General features: G+C 48.6%; 1 pseudogene; it reads left to right on the top strand.

Annotated features, from left to right (window-relative positions):
- Positions 1-8,936: 8,936 nt before the first annotated feature.
- Positions 8,937-20,755, top strand: part of LOC148524854 (fatty-acid amide hydrolase 1-like) — a 61,247-nt pseudogene continuing 49,428 nt past the window's right edge.

Below are 20,755 nucleotides of genomic sequence, written 5' to 3'. Positions count from 1 at the left end.
ATTTGCATGACAACATGATGAATGTTAACATTTATGACTGTCGGTTTGTATAAAATACACTAAAATCCATTTAAGCAATCATCGTCTCAGAACTTGTATTCATTCTTTTGTCAAGATTACCAAAAGGACAAATACAAGTTCTGAAACATTGATTACGTAAATGGATCAGTGTGTTTTATACAGGCCGTCCAGAGTGACACACCCATACACACACACACACACACACACACACACACAATCAGCTGGCTCCAGAGCGCAACACACACACACAATCAGCTTACTCCAGACCGCCCTGTGCCGGCACAGCCCCCCAAGTGCATGACGTTATGCTGTCCCATAGAGGGGCCTGGAATTGTAACCCTGCCCGGAGCATCCTGAGGACGCTGCAAAGACTGCAGAGTGTCTGACTGGGCAGCACTGCAGGAGTGATACTGGCACCCTGCTAGCCAGTAACAAGAACCATGGGGTAGCGACAGTGCTGCAAACAGAGTCCTTCGCTCTGTGCAGCATCACCGGTCGCATACCTGTACTTATGGCACTGTATACAGTCAAACCAGGCCCACAACACAGGCCACACCCCCAGTGGCGGAACTCGTGACTGGTGGGCCTATGTGCAGAAATATGTTTTGGGCCCCCCTCTTCTGCCCCACCCCAAGTTCATAGTGCCGTGGGTGACAGAAAAAGGTAGAGGGTGACAGGGAGATGGTGACAGGCAGTGGCTGATAAGGAGAGGGTGACATGGAGAGGATGACAGGGACTGGGTGACAGGAAGAGGGTGATAGGGAGATGATGACAGGCAGTGGCTGATAAGGAGACGGTGACAGGGAGAGGGTGACATGGGCTGGGTGACAGGGAGAGGATGACAGGGACTGGGTGACAGGAAGAGGGTGATAGGGAAAGGGTGACAGGCAGTGTGTGACTGGAACTGGATGACAGGGAGAGGGTGATGGAGAGGATGATGAAGAGGGTGAGAGGCAGTGGGTGACAGGGAGAGGGTGACAGGGAGAGGTGACAGGGAGAGGGTGACAAATATATTACTTATATCATACCTCCCAACATGACCCTCTCCAGGAGGGACACAATGCTCTGGTCCTGGACTTCCCTGGTAATAGGCGGGGCTACAGCGCAGTTCAAATAGGGGAGCCACACCAACTGTCATTTCACACACTGCCATATATCACTGGCTGGGACTCACTGGCAGTTGGGGTGACTCCCTTATTTGAATTTTGGACTGTGCTGCAGCCCCACCTCTGGAGCCTCCACCAATCATAAATTACCAGGGAAGTCCAGGACCAGAGCATTGTGTCCCTCCTGGAGAGGGTCATGTTGGGAGGTATGCTTATATTACTATTTACTTACGTGATCCCAGAACTGGAGCTCATGGATCCTCCTCTCCTCCTTGGATTTTAACATCGGGGACAGTCATGAAATTGTGACATCAGATCCCAGGCACCAGTAGCAAGGACTACCTCAGAGAGGAAGAACCAGGCCAGTCGGGGAAAAGCAGGGTGGGACCGGGAGGAGCAGGTAGGAGAGAGGATATAAGGGGAGGAGAGGGGGGCCCAGCCAACTCCAGCCGGATCACATCCACGACCACAGGCAGCGCATCATTCCATAATGTTACCACTGGGACGGGTTGGCGTCACGTGGTGGTGTATAATCAGTCAATCTGACTCATTATAATGCAGCCAGCAGCAGGACCCTTTATTGCAGTGGGCCCCAGTGGAATGCGCCAGCTGCACCGCCGGTAGTTCCGCCACCTGCACACCCCTATGTAAATCACACCTACACCACACTGGTCATGCCCCCACATCACCAGTCACACTGCTGCAGCGCTGGTCACACCCCCTGCAGCGGCACACAATAGGTCCTTCATAAATGTCAGCTCCAGGCCCATGTGGACATTATTCTGGCACTGGATGTAACCTCCTATATATTGCATCACTTAGTACTCAGATATATCGATAATAAAATACACATATTGTGGCCAGTGCAGAGGTGGATGCAAAATCGGGCGCAATTGCTTCTGCATTTTGAGCACAATAAATGCGTATTTTTTATCTGTATAAAGAGCAGTTGGTGTATCAGCAATCCCGCTAGTGTCACTATTATCACCGCCAAATAGCGCACACATAACAACAATATCGTCCCTTTATCTGTCACCTAGACACAGGGCAAGCAGGTGCTCTCAGGGCTGAACCAATATTCCTCCTACCACCTCACTGAGAACTAGTGACATCAGAGGCACAAAGTGTACGTCAGTAGTTCCTAGTGTACTGAGAGGCAGCATTACCGGTCATTCTACCTGTATAACTACTGATACTTATACAGGTCACTTATTATTGAGGTGCAGTTTCCCTGTAAAGCAGACTACTATGACATCACAGTGTGTGATGTCATTACTGCCATATAACCTCCCCTCCCAGACACAGGCCCCTGATTTGCAATGAGGTGTACACAGAGCAAGATGCTTTGGATCCTATGCTGTGAGTATTCCAACATTTAGCTTGCATGCATGTAACATTATTTTATATTTATTTTATAAATGTAACCAAAGAGAGGCAGGCACATTTCTCGGGTTCCTTTACATAGACGCCACTTATCCCTGGGACATACATGCCACAGTTAGGCTTTTATATATCATATTTGCCAGGGCCGGACTGGGACCAAAAATAGGGCCTGGCATTTAAAGCACACAGGCCCACCTCGTATCAGCATCTGACTCCTGGCATAGACTCCTCCCCTTACTATTCCTGACTCCTCCCACTTCTTAGTCTATGCTCTTACAACTATATATAATATTAGGACATAGAAGTGTACATTATTCTTTGTATTAAAATACACACACTACAGAGCTCATCCTGCAGGGGATTCATACATGTGCTATAGTTAAACATTTGGTATTTGGTTGGTTCTGTTAGGTAACGCTGGCACTACATTGGCATAACTCCCAATTTTTGAAGATGGGGAAGAGGGACACTTGTGAGCACGCACCCAAAAATAGGGCTGTCATTCTCAAGGGCTGCTGCAGGCGACAGGGCGTGCGCCAACAAATCCAAAGACCGACATTGGCCGGGCCAGTCCAGCCCATCTGGGCATTGGTCCTTCTAGCATTTGCCAGAACTTCCAGATGGGCAGTCCAACCCTGATATCTGCCAAGATTGCCCAGCCAGAAAGTGGAGCAAGCTGTGCGTGTGGGGCTCACACTAAAAGGGGGGTGTGTGGTTTCCAATGTTTATTCATGTGTATTTATTAGAAAACGTACATAGCAGTACATGAACATAACACACTATTGCATAGTCATATATACACAGGTAAAGGCTGTAACATGTTGTCTTTGTACTTACAGTCCTTGCATTTCTCCCTGGCATACAGTGCCAATTGGAAGATTATGAATATGATGGAGATATTGTGAGTATCATTTTGTTTATTCATATTTAATAGTATTTAAATATTTTGTGACACGTGCATCAAAATGTCATTGAGTTATGAATCATACTTGCCAACTCTCCCTGATTGTCAGGGAGACTACCTGAAGTAATAGCAGATATCTCCCTGACTCCCTGAAGAGTCCAGCAATCTCCCTGATTGCACCTTACTCCATTAGGAAGCTGTTATATACTTGGGAAAATAAAATTCAGAGACATATACATTCAAATGGGCTCATCAGTGTCATTTCCCTGCATTGAGATGTGTGGCTCGGTCTTCCAGAAATACGAATCCATCCGAATTTCATGAATCCGGGTAAATCCAAGTCACGGTTCTGATCTCCTGAGACGCGGTTCTAATGTTTTCGTGGTTCAGAATTCAGATTTTAAATCCGAATTTTGGGTTTTGGATTGCATAAATTACATGATTTTAGCTGTTTTTATTTATTTTTTAATCTATTTTGTTTTTTAAATTCACATCCAAAACCAAAACCAACACACTTAAGGGTGGTTTTGCAAATCCAAAACCCCAAAAAATACAATGATGAATCCAGCTCCAAAACCAAAACACGGGGGCCAGCAAACATCGCTAATTTTCATATAAGGTTTCTTTCGGCCTCTTATATGGAACCCCTTGTAAAACACAATACAAGAGCAAGCCCTGAAAAGTATCAGTGTGATTTCATTAACAAGTAGATTTTGCGTAGAAACTACTTTAGTCATTAGGGCTCAAATACTATGAATAAATGTTATTATTAATAATAATATTATTATTATTATTATTATTGTATCTGATTTGTAAAGCATTACCCTGGGCAGCAATAGACAGAAAGGAAAACACATGATAACTAAAACAGGGACATAAATGGTAGACAAAAAAAATAAAATGGTTTGGGAGGGCCCTGCTCATGGGTTAGATTACAGTCTAAGGAGAAAATGTCACATTTTAGATGGGAAGAGTGAGACTAACTCAGAAAGAGGATTAAGACCGTTCCAAAATGGGATTACTGGTGGATTTATTATAGGTAGAAATAGAGTAGTATATGTGGGAGTAGGGTAGGTGTGAGGGCATACCAGTGTGAGTAGTATAGGAGGAGTAGGATAGGTGTGAGGGTGTACCAGTGTTAGTATAGGAGGAGTAGGATAGGAGTGAGGGGGTACCAGTGTGAGTAGTATATGTGGGAGTATTGTAGGTGTGAGGGTATACCAACGTGAGTAGTATAGGTGAAGTAGGCTCAGTGTGATCATATACCAGTGTGAATAGTATAAGTGGGAGTAGGGTAGGTGTGAAGGTATACCATGGTGAGTAGTATAGGACGAGTAGGGTAGGTGTGAGGGTGTACCAGTGTGAGTAATATATGTGGGAGTAGGGTAGGTGTGAGGCTGTACCAGTGTGAGTAGTATAGGTGGGAATAGATGTGATGGTGTACCTGTGTGAGTTATATAGTTGGGAGTAGGGTAGGTGTGAGGCTGTACCAGTGAGAGTAGGGTAGGTGTGAGGGCATACCAATGTGAGTAGTATAGGTTATAGTAGATGTGATGGTGTAACAGTAAGAGTAGTATATGTGGGAGTAGGGCAGGTGTGAGGCTGTACCAGTGGGAGTAGGGTAGGTGTGAGGGCATACCAATGTGAGTAGTATAGGTTGGAGTAGATGTGATGGTGTACTAGTGAGAGTAGTATAGCTGGGAGTAGGGTAGGTGTGAGGGCATGCCAATGTGAGTAGTATAGGTGGGAGTAGGGTAGGTGTGAGGGTATACCAGTGTAAGTAGTATAGGTTGGAGTGGGGTAGGTGTGAGGCTAAAATATACACAGTCTGGCTACTGATGACATTGCCACATACTCTTAGCAGTTACCTGTGGACCAATTTTCATAAATATCCCATTGTACATTATATATACAGCAGCAGTTTTTAACTTGACAAAACATTTATCTTTATAGTTGTATCACTGTTTTTTTTTTTTTATCTATATAGTCTCCCCTTACACACCCTGAAGGAGAGGTTAGTGCCCCCAAGGACACCATGGGAGAGGCCAGCAATTCCAAGACCACCACAGAAGAGGCCAGTGCCCCTGAGACTACCACCAATGAGGCCAGTGCCCCTGAGATTGCCTTTGTAGAGTCCAAAGACCCTGACATCACCATGGGTAAGGCCAGTGCCCCCAAGACCACCGGAGAGGACAGTGCCTCTGAGACCACCTCAGGAGAGGCCAGCACCTCTGAAGCTACTATGGATGAGGCCAGTGCCCCTGAAATTGCCACAGTAGAGGCCAGTATCCCTGAGGCTGCCATGGGTGAGGCCAGTGCCCCCATAAACATTAGAGAAGCTAGCACCCTCAAAATGATCACAATTGCTGCTAAAATAATTGAAAAAGCCAGGGTCATTGGAGTGGCCAGAACCCGCAAGACCAAAGGAGAGGCCAGTGCACCTGAGTCAGCCATTGAAGAGCCCAGTGCCCCTGAGATCACATCTGTCAAGTCCAGTGACCCCAACATCACCATGGATGAGGCAAGTGCCCCCAAGACTGCCACCAGAGAGGCCAGTGCCTCTGAGATCACCTCAGGAGAGGCCAGCACCCCTGAGGCCACTATGGGAGAGGCCAATGCCCCTGAGATTGCCACAGTGGAGGCCAGTGTCCCTGAGGCAGCCATGGGTGAGGCCGGTGCCCCCTTAAACATTAGACAAGCTAGCACCCTCAAAATGATCACCATTGCCGCTAAAATAACTGGAAAAGCCAGGGACATTGGAGTGGCCAGGTCCCACGTGACCAACAGAGAGGCCAGTGCCTCAATGCCCCCTGAACAATACCAACCTCCTTCAAGTTATCTGCAGTTTTGGGTGGTGACCTTGTGCATACTTATTCTTGTACAGGCGCTGATATTTTGTGTTGCAATTGTGTCACACTATCATTACAATAACAAGAACCCCAAACAAGACCACAGCCCTGACATTCAGGAGCCATGAAGAGAGACATGTGCCCCCACCACCACCCTGAATGGCATGTGCCCCCACCACCAACAAAGATGCACAACCCCCACACCCCCAGGGTGGCATGCCCCACCACCATCATTGGGCTCCCACTATCAACCAAAGAGCCATGAACCCTGAGGTCCACTTAAACATCGTACTCAGAAATTGGTATTTGGAATTTTCTTTCCCTAGCTGGAGTGGACTGAGATACATGCTTGAAACATTTATGATTCAAATACATGGCTTTAAACTCTCTTAACTGTATGTGTGTTAATTACCCCCTTTGGTTATAATGATTTGGTGTATAAAGATACTACACTTATGGTCCTGATTCATTACGGAACGCAATTGTTATTGCAATAGTGATTACGCACGCAGTCTCACTGTGATAGTATGCTAATCCATTGCGATCACTATGCCTGTGCAGCACTACATAAGGACGCCCACTTTACCTTACACACATCCGTAATCCATAGCAAGATAGTAAAACCATCGGTAACACAGAGTATCATCGCAGCCTCACGCACACTTGCACAAGCTCTGACCTTACTCAGGAATTGATAACCTCATCACACGCTATGAGTTCTCAAACTGCCTAAGGCTTTGCTGTGAATAAGTTATGCACGCCCATGCAACAGCGTTCAAACGCACTAGCACATCTATGTTTCTCTGACCCCCCCGTCACCTCCCCACAAATGGCGCTTCCTGTCAATCCCTCGATTGGTCTGCGCAGTCCCCATAGCAGTGGCTGGTTCACACACTGTGATGCATACGCATATGCAGAATGGAACAATGGGCCGATTGCGTGTGTATTTGCAGTTGCGAATGAATCAGGCCATATGATTGCTATTATGTCTCTGTTGTTTTCCCAATTGGAGTGTTTGCACCCTGATTGCACCTTGGGGAGCTACTACTTAGTTACATGGCTCAGATATTCATTACTTTCTGGCATAGGGACACACAACTTTCACCTCGGAAAGTAAGACACATTTCCTGTGTTTTCATGTTATTACACCTTTTTGTGTTTGTTTCTTATTGTTGAGGGCACCATGTCTCAGTAAGGTTCTACAAGTGGGCTGCCCTAGAATAAATTGGAGAACATTTTCGTGCACACTGAAGGTTAAAGATATTAAAGCTGAATATTGCTGCCCTGAACAAAAACAGTTTCCTATTATCTGCAAAAGAAAAACAGCCTAAACCTGCTTTGGGATATGAGAGCTGACAGCAATGGGCCTAATACAGAGATAGATGTAAATATCTCCGCCTCTGTCTCTTTCTTTCTCTGAGGCTCTGCTAAAGTATGCAAAAGCCACAGGAAGGTGCTTTCAGTTATAAGATTCCCACTGCCGGCTTCTGTATTCCGCTGCTGCGTCTGAGGACGCGGCATCGAATCAACTGCATGACCATTGGACATCTGAGTAACAATCAGGTTATCAGGATGTCAAGTTAAATAACACAGGGCCTGATTCAGTAAGGAATGCAACTGCTAATGAAATTGCTAATACGCACGCAGTTCCACTGCGATAGTATGCTAATTGTGATCGCCATGCCACTGCAGCACTACATAAGGACGCCCACTTTACCTTACACACATCTGAAATGATAGAAAGAGTGCGAAACCATCGGTATAATCAAGTACCATCGCAGCCTCACGCACACTTGCACATGGTCTGACCTTACTCAGAAATTGCTAACTTTATCGCACACTATGAGGCCTCAGGCTGCGTTGGGCGTCTCAGTGGATACTTAAAGCATGCCCCTGCAATGGCGTTCAAACGCCCTGGCGCGCCTGGGTTTCTCCCCCCCCAGTAACCACCCACGAACGGTACTTTCTGTCAATCACTATGCAATGGGTCTGCGTAGTCACTGCGATGGCAGTCCGGATTGCAGTGGCCGGTTCGCGCACGCACACTGTGATGTATTCGTATGCACAGAATGCAACAATTGGCCGATTGCGTGCATATTAGCAACTGCGATCCAAGCTGAATCAGACCCACAGTAGGGTCTTTACAAAGAAGCAAGATATCATGTTACTGGAATCCAGTTCTTACCAAGTAACGCCTATGTCAAGATACAAACTGTTAGCTCAGTCCCTTTGCTGCACATTTTGCCCTGGCCACCAAAAAACATTCTGCAGATGCCAAGTTCTGCACTTTCCTGACCAATTACTGACTTCATAGGGAGAGCGCAGTCCTGATCCACATTACCTAGACACCACAAATAGTGCCAGTGTTGGATTGGATTTCTGCATTATTCTTAAGCGTTCTGTTCCTGTGCACAACTGCTTTCAGGAACTCCTCTGGCTTCTTCAGAACCGGGCAGAACAGCAGGGATAAAATGTAGGGCCAGAATGTATTATTTCCTTACTGCACATCACTTATTTAATGGGCCCTGCTGGTCAGCACTGTTGAAAATGGAGTACACGCTACTGCTCAGACTCCATGATAGTTCCTATGGGGAGGCTTCATTCCCTAACCAAGATGGCTGCTGAACCTAGCACTGTGCATGCACTGTGCCATCTTGTCACTATGTAAGAGCGATGCAGTGGTACACGGCTCGAGTGAGATCTGTGATTTACCTACTCCAGAAGCATTTTCAGAGTGATCCTGCATCACTACCCACATCCTGCATATACTCACTGGCTGGTGAGCTGTGTGACTCCCGCTCAAGCTCCACTGCATCCAACTAGTGTGTATCTGAGTACTGCTGTACCCATCACTTCTTCAATAAACCACTATACTGGCCACAACAAATGTACAGTGCACACTGCCACAGAACACATAGTGAAGACAGCACAGAGGCCCTGATTCAGAGCCGGACGCTCTGACAGAGCGCTCGCTCTGAATCAGGGCCGCCCTTCCTGATTTTAGAGTGGCCTCCTGGCTGCTCGCATAGCTGTGGGTGACCACCCACAGCTATAGCAAGCGGCCAAAAAGATGGTCGCGATGGTCAAGACCATCGGGCTTGTGACGAGACCCTTGTGGTAGCGTCTCATCTGCCGCAAGCCCTGGAGTGCTTTTGGCTCTATCAGAGCCAAAAGCACTCCCACTGACATCACTTGTGATGTCAGTGGGGCCGGCCCCAGATGGTAGGCATTCCCATGGGAACGCCTCCATCTGGCCAGCCACGCCCCTGCATGCCCACCAAAGGGGGCGTGCTGTCACTCACCATCGACAGCATGCCCCCTTTGTAGCGAGACCCATAGCGACGGCTTGCCCGTCGCTATCCGGGTCTCGCGCATGCGCACGACGGAGCCGGGTCCGTTGTGCGCATGCGCACTGGCCCAACATCAACCTGCTTGCGAGCGCTCAGCGCTCGCGAGTGGGCCTGAATTTGACCCAGGGTCCCTGATTCAGAGCTGGACGCTCTGACAGAGAGCTCGCTCTGAATCAGGGCAGGGCTATTTTTTTTTTAGAACGGCCTGGCCGCTCGCATAGCTGTGGGTGACCACCCACAGCTATAGCAAGCGGCCAGGAAGATGGTCGCAATGGTCATGACCATCGCGACCATCGGGCTTGCAACGAGACCCTTGTGTAACAGAGCCGAAATCTCTCCCACTGACATCACTCTTGATGTCAGTGGGGCCGGCCCCAAATGGAGGCGTTCACATGGGAATGCCTCCGTTTGGGCAGCCACTCCCCCAGCCTGCCCACCAAAGGGGGCGTGCTGTCACTCAACATCGACAGCACGCCCCCTTTGGTACAAGACCCGGAGCAACAGATTGCCCGTCGCTATCCGGGTCTCGCACATGCGCACGATGGAGCCGGCTCCATCGTGCACATGCACACAGGCCCACCATCGACCCAGTTGCGAGCGCACACCACTTGCGACCGGATCAGAATCAGGCCCAGAGTGTTTCCAGTGCAGCGTAGTAGCAGCGAAGCATAGAGCTCACAAGCTGTATCATTATGCAATGATTATGCAACATGCATACAGCCATAAATGGGTTTATCAAGCTAAAAGGTGCAGAAAATTTTATGACCTGGAAATAAATGCAATTAAAGTGTGAAAGGTTGTAGACGGTCACAGTAGACAAACATAATTCCAGTGGTGTGCTACCAGAAGTTTTGACCCTCAAGTTTTTAGAGTCTCTAGAGTCCTGGCCCTCCTTCAAATGGGACTGGACTTTAGTCTCCGCCTGGCCTCGCTGAAAGTGCATGTTTCTGCTTTGTCCATTTGGTTCCAGCGCATAATTGCTCCACTGCTGGATGTTCACACCTTCCTTCAGGATGTCCTCCGAATTCAACCTCCCTTCGTTCCTCCGGTGTCAATGTGGGATTTGTAAGTGGTTCTCCAGGCCCTTCAGAGCCCTCCATTTGAACCCCTGGAATCTGTGAAACTCAAGTGGCTCACAGCGAAGACTTTCTTTCTCCTGGCTCTTGTGTCCTCCCATAGGGTGTCAGATTTAGTCGCACTTTCCTGTCACTCCCCATTTCTGATCTTTCATCTGGACAAGGCTGTTCTTCGAACTTGTCCTGACTTCCTTTCCAAGGTTGTTTCTCATTTCCATATGAATGAGGAAATCGTAGTACTGGGCTTCCAATCACCAGACCTCTCGGCAGGTGAGGCCTACTTGAATGTGGTCCGTGCTCTCAGGATCTACGTGGACCGTACAAGTTCTCTTCGGAAAACAGATTCCCTATTTGTCCTCTATGGATTCCACGAGAAGGGCTGGCCAGCTAACAAACAGACTCTGGCCAGATGGCTTCGCGTGACTATCTCACAGGTTTACACACATATGAGCCTTCCTGTGCCGGCTACCATCTCTGCTCCTTCTACTCGCTCCGTGGGACTCTCGTGGGCAGCTCGCTGTGGCGCCTCAGCTGAATAGCTTTGTAAGGTGGCCACGTGGTCTTCTGTCCACACCTTTCTTATGTTTTATGCCTTCGATACCTTTGCCTCTCAGGATGCTTCATTTGGACGCAGGATACTCCTCTCAGTTCAGGAGCATCCCCACCCTTGAATACTGCTATGGGATATCCACTGTGGATCCTTATGGACCCTGAAGAAGAAAATGAGAGTTATGGTAAAACTTACCTTTGTTAACTCTCTTTCTTTGAAGTCCATAGGGTCCACAAGGCACCTGCCCTGATGCCCCTGGCTTCTCTGGGTTGGGTTTCCTGGTCACCAGGTTTTCAGTCTCTTTGATGTGAGAGTGTGATTCTTCTGTGTACCAGTCTTCCTTCTCTCCTCTCCTCCTCCTGCCTTCAGCTTGTTAACAAACTGATTTGCCTCAGGCTCAGGGACGGGGTTTACGGGGGAGGGACCATTGCTTCCTGGCAGTTGAAATCTTAGCTGTTTGGTGTCCGGTCCATATCCACCACCTACACCCCACAGTAGACCCAGGTGCAGATCCAAGCTCAAACGATATACAGTATGTCAGTGGTTCCCAAACTTTTTTGAATCATGGTGCCCTAAAGCAGTTCTGGCCAACCTGTGGCTCTTCAGCTGTTGTAAAACTACAAGTCCTAGCATGCTTTATCAGCTGATCAGTGGGAGGGTATGCTGGGACTTATATTTTCACAATAGCTGGAGAGCCACAGGCCTGCCTAGAGTATCATCAGTTTTTATTATGATATCTTTGTCTTTTACAAAGGATTTTTCTATTATGGAAGATGCAAAAACTTGCACAACCTCCAAATACAGAACTAGCAAACCTGTGACTTCATTCGAATCCAATACAACAAAGGACAAGTATAAAATTGAAGATCAAATCACCTGTGATACCAGCGGAGTAATGTATCTGCTAACATGCCCATGTATGAAACAATCTGTAGGGAAAACAACAAGATCTTTAAAACAAAGGATACATGAGCATCAAAGAAATATACTGAAAGGATTCGATTAACATAGTGTCTCACATCATTTTAAAAAAGCGCACAATAACCCTACTGACCGAGACTATACATTTTTCTCTTCTCCCCACAACTCTTATTCTTGATTGGACAATTTTTTTTTGCCCCATAGGTTCTTACATCTCTTACCTCTATTGAACCATTGACTTGGTCAGACCATGCCCCGATCACTCTTACAATATCTACCAGTCTTCTTTCCCCTACACCTTGCACTTGGCGCTTAAATGAAAGTCTTCTTTCGGATGCTTATTGTAAACTTCAGTTGGACCAGACTCTCACTGACTATTTTGAACTAAATCACACTCCTGAGGTTTCCAGCCCCTGACAAACCCAGTGATCGCAAAATTTGAGCGGGTTATGTAGTGTATGGCTGTGCTACATGCAGAGCACCGCAACAGCCAATCACCGGTGCCATGTCAACCAGTCCCCACCGCGTTGTCTCCTCAGCCAGCAGTTAGCTCCATCCAGCCACACAGACACTGGCTGGCCCACGCCCTCCTCCCGGGATTGCCAGGCCCCTCCCACTGTTTGGGAGGCTCATAAATGCATTCAGTATGATATACCGCTGGCCGCAACGGCAGCCCGACAGAGGAGGAAATCCCGATCGTCCTAAAGGTAAGTATAAACTAATCTAATTCTACCCCCTAACCCTCCTTTATGGTGCCTAACCCTAACCCCCCCCGTGTGCCTAAACCTAACCCCCCCTTCCCCGCCACCTAAACCTAAGTCCCTCGGTGGGGTGCCTAACCCTAACCACCCCCCGGGGGTGCCTAACCCTAATGGTGCGTACACACTGGGCGATTAAAGTGGACGACTGAACGATAACGATATCGTTATCGTTCAGTCGTCCACTTTATCGTCCATTTTTAAGCCCAAAAAGATGAACGATGACGACGACGCGCGTTCCCGCGGGTCGTTCGTCATCATCATTCATCGGGCTGACATGCAGGCCAACCTGACGATCTCGTCAGGTTGCTGCATGTCAGGGAATGGGGGAGAGAGCCCGGCGCTGAACGATATCGTTAATGATATCATTCAGCGGCTGTGCTCAATGTCATAAACGACATTGAGCACAGCCTGCCGGGGACACACTAGACGATATTGCTCAGGGAGCATATCGTCTAGTGTGTATGCACCTTAACCCTCCCTCCCCCTAACCTAACCTCCCAGAGGGGTTGCCTAACCCTAAGTCCCCCCTGGGAGCCCCTAACCTAATCCCCCCCCTTAGCGGCTGTCCACGCCCAGCGCCCGGCATCACTTTGATCGAGATCCCGGGCGCCGGTCTCCCAGCGTCGGTAAAATGACAGGCGTCTAGATTTAGACACCTGTCATTTAATCCTCGCCGGGATTAAGTAGTTGGGAAGCCGGCTGTCGGCATTGCGAACGTATACCCTCTCAAAGGTAATTGAAGGGTAAATTGATTGGTCGTACGCCACAATTGCTCCAGCAAATTAGATTGTTTGAATTGAAACACAAAAAGGGGTATTCAATATGGGAGCGAAAAGTCCGTGCTGGACTTTTCGCTCCACATCGGAGATTTTCCTGTGATAAAGTATCGGGCGCGTGCCCGCTTTATCCCCGTATTCAATATAAAGCCTACGGAAACAGGAACCTGCGAAGTGGGATCTGCGAAAAAATACAACATTTCCTGTAATAAATTGTAGGACCCCCCTAAAGATGTAAAAACATGGGGGATCACTATGGGTACCCCCGTTTTAGCCTGCAAATGAAAGTCGGGGATTTAAATAGCCGCAGCAGGTGTTTTTTTCCCAACATTGAAGAAGTGTTGCAGAAGAGCACTTAGGTTATTTTTTTAATTTTTTTAAGTGGTCCCATCAAATTTGAGGTACATGAAAATGGGTACTAGCATATTTTTATGTCACTAAAGTAAGTTTTAAAAAATTCTGCAATTATGCACCTGCCGCTAATAGCCTATTCTAGAAAACACCTGCCGCATACTTGCAGAATAGCCCTGAACCTATTTCCCTATTGTTAAACACTTTTTTCCTTTTTTTTTCACCCCAATTTTAAATTAATTTTCTGGGGTGTCCCTATTTTTTTTTAAAACTTTTTTTGACACAGTTATTTTTAAAATATCATTCCCAGGGGTGCAGGCTATTTTTTTTAAGCCTGCACCCCTAAACCCCAATTCTGCACTTTTTTTCGCCACATATTCAGTGGTGAAAAGTTATCCCTGTTTTTTTTCAAAGACTTTTCGAACCTGCGAAAAGTCTTTGAAATTGAATACGGTGTAAAACCAAAACCAGCGAAAATGACGTCATTGGTGCGAAAACATCGCAAAAACTGAGTTTTCGCTCCATATTGAATACCCCTAAAAGCCTCTTTGTCAGCTGCAGATCAGAAAGCTTTATCCTTGGCCCGATCTGAATAAATATATATAAATATATAAATAACTGGTAATAATCTGAACTCAATAAACTATTGAATGAAGGAGTGAAAAGAGATTTTTGTTTATGTAAAAATCATTATTTTCAATGGGGCAATAAACCAGGTAAATTATTGGCACGGGCCTTGCGGGCTCAGAGAGCGGTATCTTTTATAGAGGTGGTCAAGGATGGGACTGGTAGAGATTGTAGATTGACCCCCGCTATTGCCTCAACATTTCAATCTTACTATTCGCAGCTGTATAACCTTTCGTCCTTGGGCTCTTCCGCAGAGGTTGGCGCTTTTCAGGAGACTGTATCTAATTATCTCCGGAAGGTTAGTTTCCCCTCTATCTCCGACGGGGATAGAGACTGGTTAGACAGCCCATTTACATTGGAGGAATTGGAAGAAGCTCTAAAAAACACCACTACTGGTAAAAGCCCAGGCCTTGATGGCTATACGGTTTCGTATTATAACATTTTTAAGACCACTCTTTTACCCAAGATGTTGTCAGCTTTTAACTCTGTGGGGCCTATTCATCATAACTAAAGTTTCCCAGGAGGTAATTAGGTTTAGAACTCGCATGGAGTTCTACCTAATAACCGGAGGAATTCATCATTCCTCCACCCTATAACTATCTATTCCGAAAAGCTGTCATTTTTGCGATAGCTTTTCAGGAAATAGACAGTTATCCCTGCCTGCTCTAACTTACCGCAGCTGGAATCAGTGCTGCACATGTGCTGTTACATCTGTAAAACCAGCGCATGCAAAGAACTGCCTACAGATGCGGTAATTTTGTGTCCCCCCCTCGGCTCACCTGCCCCCCCTCCCCCCGCTCACCTCCCCCCCGTTCAGCACTTACCTGCCCGCGCAGCAGCCTCCGGCTCCGTCTGCTATGCTGTCATGTGGTCTCCCAGCAGCACACAGTACTGTTTAGAAAAAAAAAAAAAGTTTTTTTTATTTTTAAACTTTATTGTGCTCTGCTGTGGAGAACACATGACAGCATAGCAGACGGAGCTAGAGGAGAGACCAAAGTGCCGGGAGGACTGAAGTGCGGCGGCATTAGCGCACGCAGGGGGGGTTTCTGTGTACCCAGAAACCCCCCCTGACGAACCCAGTGATCGCAAAATTTGAGCGGGTTATGTAGTGTATGGCTGTGCTACATGCAGAGCGCCGCAACAGCCAATCACCGGTGCCATCTCAACCAGTCCCCACCGCGCTGTCTCCTCAGCCAGCAGGTAGCTCTGTCCAGCCACACAGACACTGGCTGGCCCACGCCCTCCTCCTGGGATTGCCAGGCCCCACCCACTGCCAGGAGCAGTAGCAGCAAGGGACGCACACAGTCTTCCCCCGCTCCCAGACTGGACTCGGAGCGTCATCCTCACGCAGCCACGCAACTTGAGACCCGGAAGTGGAGCACAGCAAGGTGATCACAGGGAGTCTGGCTCACACAATACAATGGCAGTGTCACGGCCAGGGTTTCTTGGCATGATACCTGCCGGGTATTACCTGTGAGGTCGTTATGGCGGGGGGTCTCTGGAAGCGGTGCTGGTGTTTGTCGAGGGGCATTGGCTGCGCGTGGTTCTGTGTGGGCACATTGTCACTAGGCCTGGTGAGGTCTGGCGGTTTTTCCGTTCCGTGGGTATGGGCGCTGCCATCTTGCCTGCGGCCATGTGATTCCGGCTGTTCAATCTGGTAGGTCATGTGCTCATTCCAGCCAGTCACAGCACGGTACTGAGTATTTAGGAAGGTCCAGAGCCTTCCTTCCTTTGCCAGTGCAACGTGTTTCTCAGCTGCGGCTGAGAGAGAGTACCTGTGCCTTACCTGCCTTCCTGTCGGTTACGCGACTAGCCTGAACCTTGCCTGCTCCAAGCTGCTGGACTTACCCTGCACCCTCCATATACCTTCTTACCTGCCTGAGTACCTGAACCTGCTGTTTCCCTGCACCTTGCTTCATTTCACTCCCAGCTGGACTTCACTACCTCTGCCTGCATCAGTTACAGCTCACCATACCTGCATTTAGTTACAGCTCATCATACCTGCATTTAGTTACAGCTCACCATACCTGCATTTAGTTACAGCTCATCATACCTGCATTTAGTTACAGCTCACCATACCTGCATTCTGTTTTCATCTCACCATACTTGTATACTGGACTATTCCTGCCTGTCACTATCTGGACATTTTCTCATTAACCCCCACTACAGTTATCAAGTGCACTTTAGTGCTATACCTGGACTTTTTCATTTGCCATTCCCATGTCTTCTGTCACTTATTAAAAACTCCACTTTTTCATTTAAGTCTACATCTGTGTCTGCTCCTATCACCACCCCGGGTCCACAACAAATTCAGAACCTCACAGGCAGCAGTTGCACCACGCCACCCCCCCCGCGCTTAGAAGATGGTTGAACAGACATAAGGAAGGAAGGTCAGTACACCCGGCTGCACAGCGCTCTTTCACACAGTACTCCTCTCTCACATACACACAGTGTTATATATATATATATATATATATATATATATATTAGTGTGTGTGTGTATATATATATGTGTATACTTATATATTTAAAGTGTGTGTGTGTGTGTATGTGTGTATATATATATATATATATATATAGATATGTATATATAAACCCCCCTCCCCCAAAAAAATCCTGGGCGGTGGAAGCTGTGGCTGGAGCGTGGATTCAGGTAAGTGTATTTTTTTTTCTTTTTTTACGTGTGTATCTGCACTGCATCGGGGGGGGCACTTCTGGGTGCATCACTATTGGGGTTGGGGACTTCTACTGGGGACTACTATTGGAGGGGCTTCTGCATCGGAGGGACCTCTACTGGGGGGGTACTACTACTGGGGGGGGGGCTACTGCTGGGGGCACTGTATCAGGAGGGGGGACCTCTACTGGGGACTACTACTGGGGGGCACTTTATAGGGGGATCACCACTGGGGGCCTGCATAAGGGGGACCACTACTGGGGGTACTGCATAGGGGAGACCACACCTGGGGGCACTGTATAAGGGGCACTGGATAGGGGGGATCACTACTGGGGTCCTACATAAGGGGGACCACTATTGGGGGCACTGCATGGGGGGGACTACTACTGGGGGCACTATATAAAGGGCACTGCATAGGGGTACCACTACTGGGGGCACTGCATTGGGGGGGACTACTACTGTGGGCACTATATAAGGGGCACTGCATAAGGGGGGACCACTACTGGGGGCACTGTATAAGAGAAACTAATGGGGGCTGCACAAGGGGGACCACTACTGGGGTACTGTATAAGGGGCACTACTAGGGGCCTGCATAAGAAGGACCACAACTGGGGACATTGCATACTGGGGGTACTGTATAAGGGGCACTACTGGGGTTAAGTAGTGTTCCCGCTAGGCTGTTTTAGCAGGGCGTGATGCCCTGCCCTCCTTCTGGAGGGCAAAAAGCACCCTGCCCTCCAGAAGGAGGGCAAAAAGCACCCTGCCCTCACAGCTTGCGGATCCCGTCTTTACCCACGGGTTGCAGTGTCTTGCGGGTGGGGAAATGTGCGGTGACCCAGTCACCGCCGGAGAATAGACGCTTGGCGCATGTGGGGCACTATATAAGGGGGCTGCCTGGTGTGTCCGTAAGTGCCGGGCACGCCCCCAAGAGTTATGAAAAGGGGACGCGTCTTATAGACATGCCCCCTTTTCAATGGCCATGCCCCCTTTTCAGGAGCGCGCACCGAAGAGTGAACACTAGTTAAGGTGCATATGGAAAGGCATGTTCAGAGCAACGAGAAATGGGTGTGTGTCATGTTGACACATCCCATTTTTAAGTGACCACATCCATTTTTTTGACGCGCACATAGGGGGGGTCTCCATTTTTAAATTTGCCCTGGGCTCTAAATGCCCTTGTTACGCCACTGCTTGTATGTTGTTCTAATATTAATTATATTTGTGTGAGCATAGACTAAGAAGTGGGAGGGGTCATGAATAGTAAGGGGAGGAGGCTTTGCCTGGAGCCAGATGCTGACGTGAGGTGGGTCTGTGTGCTCTTGAAATTCCAGGGCCTCTCTTTAGTCCCAGTCCGGCCCTGGATCAAGGAAAGCCAAGCCTACCAGGTTGGTATCTACAAATCTAGGCTGAAAAATGGCATGAGTATTTTGCAAGTATACCTATTTGTGATTTTAGTTGAAATAAATACATTTTGAAAGTAAGAGTCAGAGCAGCAGTACAAACGCACAGTGCTTATATCATACCTCCCAACTGTCCCGCATTTAGCGTGACAGTCCCGTTTTTCTGGGACTGTCCCACTGTCCCGCCCGCGGGCCACAGTGTGCCGCGGTGGGGGGGAAGTTGGGGGAAGCATACACGTTGCTCTGCTATGCGTGTGTGCAGAGGCAGAATAGACGCTGTGCGCATGCGCACAGCATCTATTGAGAGTACAGGGGGGAAGCCCGGGGGCTGCCCAGCATCTCAGAGATGCTGGGCACGCCCCATTAGTGATGCAAATGGGGGCCACGCCCCCTTTACGACTAGGCTACACCCCCTTTTTGGGGGCGCGCAGGTCCCGACTCTCTCCCAGCAAATGTTGGGAGGTATGTTATATGGATCCACTGGGGTACGGAAACATTCACAGGTGTATGGCCTGCAGCGTCACAGTGCTTATATGGATACACTGGGGTACAGAAACATTCATTGGGGTACAGTCTGCAGCGTCACAGTGCTTATATAGATACACCGGGGTACGGTCTGCAGCGTCACAGTGCTTATATGGATACACTGGGGGATATGGCCTGCAGCATCACAGTGCTTATATGGATACACTGGGGGATATGGCCTGCAGCGTCACAGTGCTTATATAGATACACCGGGGTACGGTCTTCAGCGTCACTGTGCTTATATACACTGGGGTACGGTCTGCAGCGTCACAGTGCTTATATGGATACACTGGGGGATACGGCCTGCAGCATCACAGTGCTTATATGGATACATTGGGGTACGGCCTGCAGCGTCACAGTGCTTATATGGATACACTGGGGGATACGGCCTGCAGCATCACAGTGCTTATATGGATACATTGGGGAATACGGCCTGCAGCATCACAGTGCTTATATGGATACACTGGGGTACGGCCTGCAGCATCACAGTGCTTATATGGATACACTGGGGTACGGCCTGCAGCGTCACTGTGCTTATATAGATCAGGGTTGCCTACCCTCCCGATTCGGGCGGGAGCCTCCCGATAAACGGGTGCAGCTCCCGGCCCCCCGGAAAGGCAGGCAAGCCTCCCGCATGTCTCCCCCTGTCTCCCCCCCGCCAGTACCTGATAAACCCCCTTCAGCGGGGGGCCGCTGACGCGATTTGCGTCATTTTGGCCCCGCCGCCTGCTTTACAATGCCTGTATTTCGGCATTGTGTAGCGGGGGCGGGGCCAAAACGACGCGATCACGTGGCCACGCACCCTGTCACACCCGGAAACTGTCTTCAGCCCACCCGGCCACGCCCTTTTGCTGGCCACGCCCCCTGTTCTGCCGATCTGGCTGCTCCCTCCCGGAAGGAGCAGCCAGATAGTCGGCAAATATGATATAGATACACCGGGGTACGGTCTGCAGCGTCACAGTGCTTATACGGATACACTGGGGGATGCGGCCTGCAGCATCACAGTGCTTATATAGATACACTGGGAGGGATTTGGGCTGCAGCATAATAGTGCCTATATGTACAGCACAAAAAAATATACTTTTTAACACTTTTTGTTTTTACTTTTTATTTTATTTTTTACTTTTCTTGACTTTGTTTTACAGCCCCTGGATGGACTGCACACCCCCTGGATGGACTGCACAGCACACCTCTGAATGGACAGCGCAGCACATCCCTGGATGGACAGTACAGTGCCAGATTAATGTCCACATGGGCCTGGAGCTGAAATTTATGAAGGGCCTATTGTGTGCCGCTGCAGGGGGTGTGACCAGCGCTGCAGCAGTGTGACTGGTGATGTGGGGGCATGACCAGTGTGGTATAGGTGTGATTTACATAGGGGTATGCAGGTGGCGGAACTACCGGCGGTGCAGCTGGTGCATTCCACTGGGACCCACTGCATTAAAGGGTCCTGCAGCTAGCTGCATTATAATGAGTTAGATTGA

This window comes from Taudactylus pleione, unplaced genomic scaffold (genome assembly GCF_031769625.1).
Source record: "Taudactylus pleione unplaced genomic scaffold, aTauple2 ptg000115l, whole genome shotgun sequence".
Classification (NCBI taxonomy): domain Eukaryota; kingdom Metazoa; phylum Chordata; class Amphibia; order Anura; family Myobatrachidae; genus Taudactylus; species Taudactylus pleione.
This window is presented reverse-complemented; position numbering and strand designations above follow the sequence as displayed.